Source organism: Nicotiana tabacum, chromosome 11 (genome assembly GCF_000715075.1).
Source record: "Nicotiana tabacum cultivar K326 chromosome 11, ASM71507v2, whole genome shotgun sequence".
In the NCBI taxonomy this organism is placed as follows: domain Eukaryota; kingdom Viridiplantae; phylum Streptophyta; class Magnoliopsida; order Solanales; family Solanaceae; genus Nicotiana; species Nicotiana tabacum.
This window is the reverse complement of record NC_134090.1, coordinates 176702088-176711949: the sequence shown is the minus strand read 5'-3', so window position 1 is coordinate 176711949 and position 9862 is coordinate 176702088.

The window sequence follows — 9862 nt, the reverse complement described above, 5'->3', positions numbered from 1 at the left end:
AGGCAGAAAGGTAGCCTTATGCAATGCAGATGGAGACAATTCTTAGTCTCGGAAGGTAGAAAGGTAGCCTTATGCAATGCAGAGAAATGAAGATGGAGGTAGAGCTTAACCTCAGAAGCCAGAAAGATAGCCTTATGCAATGCAGGAAATGCAGATAGAGACAGAGCTTAGTCTCGGAAGGCAGAAAGTTAGCCTTATGCAATACAGAAATGCAGATGGAGACAGAGCTTAGTCTCGGAAGGCATAAAGGTAGCCTTATGCAATGCAGGAAATGCAGATAGAGACAGAGATTAGTCTCGGAAGGCAGAAAGGTAGCCTTATGCAAGGAGTAAAAGGGCAAAATGATGATAGAATTTTCTTAGCTGATAGCGGATCGAGATATTGCGACTGCTGGGGATACTGTGTCTGCTGGGAGCACTGCGTGTGGATAGCAGCTGTGAGTAAGTGCAACGGTTCTGAGAGTTGTATTTCTGAGCAATGTGAGTCTCGTGAGTGTATAGTATATTTGATGATTTTGCAACTCAAGTGCCTGTATTCAAAGAAAAATCGTGAGTTTTGTAAAGAGGGGAAGGTTAGTTCGTATTCCGGCTGGCTCTGCTTGACCTGCTCGGCTCCGTTCCGATGATATTGGGCGTATCATTGGGGTAGCGTTGCTAAACAAAACAACTTTGGTAACAAATATGCATGATTTAGTAAAGAAATGTGATAATAAATACATAATTAAGAATAGTTTTCTTTAGATGAACTGACGACTGCGACGTGGTCCAAGATACTGCAACTTCTCTCACATTGGAATTTTGAGGGTATTCCTCAAAATTCTGCCCCAGTTTACTAGGTTGTTGCTTCCGACGGCTGCTTGCATCGAATGGCTGAAATCACTTCGAAATTTGAAGGGTCCTCCTCAAAATTCTGCCCCAGTTTCCAATAGCGGGGGGAGTGGAAATTTTATTGAATTATGACTGAACCCATAGGGCTGCCTACGTATCCCCTCTTAAATGGGAATCAGGTGAGGCGTAGTTCAAATTACATCATATGATGAAATCATAAGAGTTACACATAGTATCACTTCACTACATCTGAATTGATCGGCTTCGGCAAAGCTTCACCGTCCATTTCTACAAGTATGAGAGCTCCTCCGGTGAGGACCCGGTGAACCATGTATGAACCCTGCCAGTTGGGAGAGAACTTCCATTTGGCTTCCTCTTGATGTGGGAAAATCTTCTTTAACACCAACTGTCCGGTGTAAACTATCTCGGCTTGACTCTTTTATTGAAGGCTCTGGACATTCTGTTCTGATAGAGCTGACTATGACAAACTACATTCATTCTCTTTCCATCTATAAGTTCTAGTTGCTCGTAGCGACTCTCTACCCATTCTGCATCGTCAAGTTCTGCTTCCTGTATGATTCTTAAGGAGGGGATTTCTACCTCGGCGGGAATGACTGCTTCTGTACCATAAACCAACATATAGGGAGTTGCCCCAGTTGATGTGTGGACTGTGGTGCGGTATCCCAACAAGGAAAATGATAACTTCTTATTCCACTACTTATGCTTTTCTATCATCTTCCTTAGTATCTTCTTGTTATTCTTATTGGCGGCTTTTACAGCTCCGTTCATCTGAGGTCTATAAGCTGTAGAATTCTTGTGTTTTATCTTGAAGGTTTCACACATGGCTTTCATCAGATCGCTGTTGAGATTGGAACCATTATCAGTGATGATTGACTCCGAAATTCCGAACCGACAAACAATACGGTCGCGGACAAAATCTGCTACCACTTTCTTAGTCACTGCTTTGTACGATACTGCTTCAACCTATTTGGTGAAATAATCAATTGCCACTAAAATGAACCTGTGCCCGTTTGATGCGGCATGCTCGATAGGTCCGATAACATCCATTCGCCAAGCGGCGAACAGCTATGGCGAGCTTGTTGCAGTAAGCTCGTTTGGAGGCACCTTTATCATGTCTGCATGTATCTAACAGCAATGACATTTTCGGACATACTAAATGCAGTCTGTTTCCATAGTCATCCAAAAATAACCAGCTCGGAGTACATTCTTTGCTAAGATAAAGCCGTTCATATGCGGACCGCAGGTCCCTGCATGAATTTCCTCCAATAGCCTGGATGCTTCCTTTGCGTCGACACACCTTAGTAACCCCAAATCAGGAGTCCTCCTATACAAGATTCCTCCGCTATGAAAGAAGTTGTTAGATAATCTCTAAATTGTGCATTTCTGAGTAGGATTTGCGAGTTTTGGATATTCTCCTTTCGTCAAATATTCCTTGATATCATGAAACCAAGGTTTTCCGTCTACTTCTTCTTCTAGATGAGTGCAGTAAGCTGGTTGATCATAGATCTTTACCGGAATAGGAATGAAGTTCTTGTCTGGGTGATGTATCATAGACGATAGGGTAGCCAATGCATCTACAAACTCATTCTGAACTCTAGGAACATGTTGTAACTCTGTCTTTGTGAACCTCTTCCTCAATTCATGTACATGATGCAGATAAGGGAGTATCTTGGAGTTCTTGGTTGCCCATTCTTCTCGGACCTGATGTATAAGAAGGTCTGAATCTCCGATCACTAGAAATTCCTGAATGTTCATGTCAATGGCCATCTTGAGCCCTAAGATGCAGGCTTCGTACTCGGCCATGTTGTTGGTGCACAGGAACCTGAGCTTGGCAGACACCGGATAATGCTGGCCGGTTTCTGATACTAGGACCGCTCCTATGCCAATTCCTTTGAATTTTGCTTCTCCATCGAAAAACATTCTCCAACCATCATAGGATTCTGCAATATCTTCCCCTATGAAAGATACCTCTTCATCAGGAAAATACATCTTTAGAGGCTCGTATTCTCCATCCACGGGATTTTCAGCAAGATGATCTGCCAGTGCTTGTCCTTTGATTGCCTTCTGAGTCACGTAAACAATGTCGAATTCACTCAGCAGGATTTGCCACTTGGCTAGCTTGCCAGTGGGCATGGGCTTCTGAAAGATGTACTTCAAAGGATCCATTCTTGATATGAGGTAAGTGGTATAGGCATAGATATAGTGTCTGAACTTCTGAGCTACCCAAGTCAGAGCACAATAGGTGCGTTCCAATAGAGCATATCGGGCCTCGTACGGGGTGAACTTCTTACTGAGATAATAGATGGCCTGCTCCTTTCTTCCCGTTTCATCATACTGCCCCAGAACACAACCGAATGCTCCATCCAATACTGCGAGTTAGAGTAATAGAAGTCTACCCAGCTCGGGTGGGACCAAAACTGGCGGCGTTGACAAGTATTCCTTGATTCTATTGAAGGCTTTCTGACAATCATTAGTCCATTTGGTAGTGGCGTCCTTCTTCAACATCTTAAAGATTGGCTCACAAATTACAGTAGATTGAGCTATGAACCGGCTGATGTAGTTAAGTCTTCCCCAGAAAATCATAACCTCTTTCTTGTTCTTCGGTGGTGGCAATTCTTGGATGGCTTTGACCTTTGATGGATCCAGTTCTATTCCTCGGTGGCTCACGATGAACCCAAGTAGTTTTCCGGCAGGAACCCTAAATGCACACTTGGTGGGATTCAGCTTCAAGTTGTACCTTTTTAGTCTTTTGAAGAACTTCCTCAGATCTTCCATGTGGTCATTGGCTCTCTTGGATTTGATGATGACGTCGTATACATATAACTCGATCTCTTTGTGTATCATGTCATGGAAAATAGTAGTCATGGCCCTCATGTAGGTGGCCCCAACATTCTTTAACCCGAACGACATCATTTTGTAACAATACATCCCCCACGGCGTAATGAAAGCCATTTTCTCCGCGTCTTCATCATCTATCTATATCAGATGATACCTAGCAAAACAATCAACGAACGACTGCAGTTCATGCTTGGCGCAGTTGTCAACTAGAATGTGTATGTTCGGCAAGGGGAAGTCGTCTTTCGGACTGGCCCGGTTGAGATCCCGGTAGTCGACACAGACTCTAACCTTCCCGTCCTTCTTCGGCACTGGTACAATATTGGCTAACTATATTGGATACTCTACTACTCTGAGAACTTTGGGTTTGACTTGCTTGGTGACTTCTTTCTTGATTTTCAAACTCATGTCAAGTTTGAACTTCCTGAGCTTCTGTTTTACTGGTGGACATGTCGGATCGGTTGGCAGTTTGTGAGTTACAATAGATGTACTGAGACCAGTCATGTCATCATAAGACCAGGCGAATATGTCCTCATATTCCCTTAGAAATTCTGTGTACTCTTTCTTTTCTGATGGTGACATATGAACACTGATGCACGTTTCTTTGACATTTTCTGCATCTCCCAGGTTGACAATCTCAGTTTCGTCCAAGTTAGACTTAGGTCTATTCTCAAAATCCTCAACCTCTTTAAAAACCTCTTCTAGTATATCATATTCTTCTGAGTCTATATCTGTTTGTTGTGTTTTCTCGTTGCATGTCACAATCATCGGTTCATCAAGATAAGTAATAGTAATGCTTTGGGGAGGGGAATAAACAAAATGTAAAAACAAAAAGGTAGCAAGTTAGTGCGGATTATGAGAAGAAAACGTTGCAATATTTAGCAAAAATATGAATCGTGTCCTAATTTGGAAGCCTCGTTGTGCCCGAGGCGGGCCTAGCGACAAGTTGATTTGGAGAACTTATAATGCTAAATGCCTCATTTTATTGATAAAAATAAGACGAATCCCAAAACGAAACTAAAATAGCAGAAAATAAAATGTCACTAATGGCCGTTGGCCTTATTACATTTTTAAACAATAGAAAAGACTCCTAACTACTTGGTCCCAGAAGGACCTTCCCCAGACTCGGCATCTTTAGCTCCATCGTACAGCTTCACCAGCTCACGCAGTCCCAGCAGCAAATAGACTCTAGCCAAGTGCCCTCCTTCATTTCCCTCGGTGTTCTGGCAGTTTTCAATCCTCTGGATGAACTTCCTTTCCAACTCTACTAAACCCCACTCCAAATACCCCAATCGCTTGTTAGCGCTGACAGCCATATCCTTCCATTTTTCAATCAACTTTTGATGGGCTTCTTGAATCTCCCGGTGCTCACTTTCGCATTTCCGGATCCTCTTGCGCAATTGGTTGTACTTGTCCTGAGCTTCACCCTTTTCATCGATAATCCTGTGACCTCGAACAAACCCAGGTTGGCCCAGACCATTGTGATTATCCTCCAGCCATCCTGAATAGTATGGGGTGCAGTCAGCATGGTATCTGTCTAGCTCGATAGTATCTCTTCCCATGATGATCTTGCAATGCCACATATGCTGAGCTTGGCACTTATAAGGACTGTCATCAGCTTGGAAGTCAGCTCGGAAGTGACTCATCTTGTCGACCCTTGGTATAACCTACTTCCTACCAGCCTGTCTGATGACCCGGAAGGGGATATAAGGGTAGGTTCCTCTTAAACCGATCGGTATCAGAAACGGTGTGTCCCTAGATTGGGGATGTACTCGTCAGTAGGGAACCATTCGAACATCCATTATATTTGATCCTCAGTCAGATTTTCAAATAGCTCCACCCATCCTTTGTCATCTTCTGGCTGAGCAAACATGTCGGGCATGTAGTTCATTCGCCTTGGTTGATGGAAGGTTATATGATCGTCCCAGTCTCTACGCTGAATCTCTTGCCTATATTCACCTCTTTGGAGATGCTCCATGAGCCAGAGCTGGAGTAGCAAGTTGCACCCCTCGAGTGTGGGGCTCCTTGTTGACACTTTTCCAAGGCTCGGTACATTTCTGCAACGATCATGGGCACTATGCTAAAGGGTTTCCCACCAATTCCCTCCATTAAGGTTTTAGTGACCATAGCTAGCCTGGTGTGAATCCTTGCTTTCTTCATAGGAAACACTATCATCCCCAAGAAGCAGAACATAAAGACAAAGACGCTTCTATGGATATGCCCCAATGAGGTGAGGACGAATTCATCTGGGTAAGTGTGGTAGGACTTACTATGGTCGTACCTCTCGTACAGATAGTCGAAAGAAATGTAGGAATCCTTCAAACAGGTGAAGTTTGTGTTTTTCTTTAGTCCCATCGTTTTGAAAAAAACCCTACCCTTGCGATTTTCTGGCATAAGTAAACCCGGATTCTCCCATGGAATACCAGCTAATCCTCCTATTTCCTCGAGTAGAGGTGTCATCTCAATCTCCCTGAAGCGAAACACAGACCTATCACAGTCCCAAAACAGAGTAGCAACTTCTATGAATTTGTTGTTGGGTTGGACCTCCAGGAGAGAAGGCATATTTCCTAGGTATTTCCGGACAAGAGCCTGATCACTGGAGTGAAGATCCTCCCACCAGCTTAGCAACCTTGGGTGGATGTTGGTGACCATGCCAAATCTGGGGACTTCGTGCCTCATTTCTGCAAAACAAAGTGTTAGACCCTTACCCCGCCGGACTCGACTATTTAAACCAATAATTAGCATAAGCAGCATTTAGTTCTCCAAATAAATGCACAGAATATGGTAACGTCCGTTTGGGTTCCCAGGAAACCTAGTGGACTTTGGACAAGGCTATCTTAAGGAGTCATTATGTGGACAACATAACTGACTCGTCTAGGTTTTGACAGTGATGCATGCACAATTGAACATAGTAGGGTTTCTATAGGGTATTAGACTGGTACCCTTGAGCGGACAACTCAAGAGGGAAAGGCACAGAACCGTCGATTACACCGTTGATTGACTAGTTTTACCGCAAATACGCTTTTGCCAAATTTAGGGGGTAATGATATCGGAAGGCGCAACCACTCATTATAAGCATTGCTATGGTATTTTGTTTGGAACGAGTGGAATATGATGTTGAATTTACAGTTACAATTACGGGGGTAATTAATATGGTTCGGGTACCATATGATGTTGAATATGGTATTTTACGGGGGTAATTAATATGGATCACATCAATGCAATACCTAGCAATCACTCCTCAGAAGAGGGGTCGCACGTGATATTAACACATCGGTCATCATATCCATATCTACCCTTCCGACCCCGTCAAGGTATTAAAGCGCGGAATAGTATCGTTACTTATTGCATGCTATTACCCGTCCCAATCCTATTAGTCCCGGAGGCATTGAGACTACTAATCCTAAAGGGGAGGGAGTTGGGGCTTTTTTAGAGTTTCAAAAGGATAAAAATCTAGGCGACAAGCAAAAAACAAATAGCAGTTAAAGGGTGAACAAATAGCAATTAAGGCTCAAGTAGGCCTCCTCATTCAAAGCAGCAAGTTATTTAGCATGACTTACAAGTACTGGTTAGGTCTTTAATAAATTAAGGCGTAGGACATGCTGATTTATCACATATTTTTCAGAGGAGTCCGAATTAGCCCTGTCTGGATGTAGTTATCAAACCTGATACAGTTGGTTAATTACCTAGTAGTTTGCCTACGTGAGACCTATAGGCATGATATCTAACAGAGTACACAGATTTATACGAAAAGGATGCTGGTTTTATAAAGGAAAATCTACGGACTTATGACTGATTTTAGATTCGAAACGAAACCGATTCAGCTGATTTGCTCTTATAGGCATGATCTATAAGTGTCATTGGTTTAAAATAGTTACATAAGTGCAGGAGTCCTATAAGCACGGTGTCTAGGATGCAATTGATTATTTTAACCTATAGACTGTTTGCGTAATGTGTATATGCAGAAGTGCAGAAGACTATAGTCATGATTTCTATATGCAGAAGTATAGAAACTTATAGACACGTTTTCTGATGCTGAAATGAAACAATCTTATAGGCAGGATTTCTAAATGCATAATGAAACAATCTTATAGGCAGAATTTCTAAATGCAGATATATAAACGAAAATGTTGTGATTGCAGAAATAAAACCTAAAGCATGATATCTACCCCATATGCATAACATGAGAGACCCTCCCCATTTTTACTATACACCCCATAGTTATTACAACTTGAATGAATCCAGAAAAAGTAAATTACATCAGAAATTCCAACTACATCTAAACAGCCTAATTCAGACTCAAAGTCCAATAATAGTAGATAAACCAACTTCCAGGATCAGATTCCCAAAGCCTTTCTCATCTTTTGGGTGTGTCAAAGTTCCAAGGGGCTTTGTGAACTCCAGGCAGTGCTTATACCCAATTATATTACAGAATTATAGTGTAGTGAGGAATGGCCAACCCTCCAATGTCCAAGTTCAGAGGGAACTCAAGGTCCCCAAGGCAAGTCTCATAGGAGGGGGCAGAACTTAGAGTCTAAGAGTAAGTGTAAGTGCAATAGAGGGGGAAAATTAGGGAGGAGCCATGACAAACTAGTGGTCATGCCTAGCAATTGGGATGCTGGCACACCCCTAACCAGCCTGTCAGCATAAATTGGGAGTTAGGACCTATTGAAGGTCAGATTCAGACCTGGGAAGTAGCCAGGCCAAAACCATTAACTCAGATACATAGAGGGGAATAGGGGGATAGAGATTCATAATAGAAGCAAGATACAAGGAAAGAAACCCACATAATTTAACTACTGAACATGAATAGAAAAGTGGGAAAGAGTACTGAAACTATAAAATAAACATATAGGGGGTGAGGCAAGAAATTAAATTAGACATACAAATTTCAGGAAAGACGGGTAAGTAAAACAGCAGTCTTGAAAAGCCAAATTGCAAAGCAGTACAAAAGGCTCAGCAGAGAGTACAAGGTATTGAAAAAGTATTGTGATTGAAAGTGTATGTGAGAGAGTAAGGTTTTATCAAAGCTTAAAGCTTAAAGCCTGTGTGTTTAATGCAGAAGGGTCGAGCTCTTTATAGTGTAGCAAGTAAGCAAGAAAAGGTAAGGAAATATCATTCTGATCAGTCTCCCTTTAGTTAAGGGATTCTGATCTCAAGCGGGTAAACCCATTATGGAAAGGGATTTTAAAAAATATTTTCCCAATAATATAATAAAGGGTAAGTACATAGAATCTATTAAAGGAAACAAGCTAATAGTACACAGCTTGTAAAGAAAAAGGAAAGGGAATCAACTAGTAAAATTAAAACTTCAGACTTTAACTCGAATGAATCGAGTCAGGAAAAGGGGTAAAGAAAGGTTCAATTAGGGAAAACCAGTAACAATTAATTGAACACAATTAAAGGAATCCGGAATCAATTAGTAGTTGGCAAAGTCTTTTTGAAAGAATAGTTCTCATATATATAAACACTCAAACATGTAAATCAAGAAGAGACTGTCAAGTTGTTTAAAAGAGAATTTTAATCGAAGAGAAATTCAGAATCATAAGCAAGGAGATGCAGGTCCCATTGTGGAACCCTGACTCGAACATAAAAATCAAAATCGTCAAAAGGAAACCCCAAATCCTAGGGTTTCAAATGTTGAATCTGACATGGAGGTAGGAAAGCAAACCATTTGTTTTTCAGAGTTTCAACAAAACAGACATGATAGCATGCTTGAACAACAAAGGAAGAAAAATCATGAAAAACATATTCGAGAAACTCAGAACATAAATGAGTTCAGAAGAAAGAGACAGTGCAAACTTGAACACAAGCAGATGAAGCATGTAAGAACATGAACAGAGTCAAAAATCAAATAACTTTAATGGTAGGCACATATAGCAGAAGAGTAGTGAAAACATAGCAGAAATTAACAGGAGAAAAGAAAAAGGTAAAAGACAATATATGCATAAAATAAAGGAAATCATACGAGAAATGTATAAACAAACACACATAAAGCAAAGAAGAAAAGAATCAGAAAGATTTTTTCAAAAATCCTTGCGGAAACCCTAAGAATCGGAGAGAAACGATTTTGACAAAAGCTTTTGGGGAAAACATTCTAGATGTCAAGAAAAGCAGAGACATAGTACAGATCTAAACAAATAACGGTGAAAGAACCTTGAATGGCTTAGGGTTTTAGA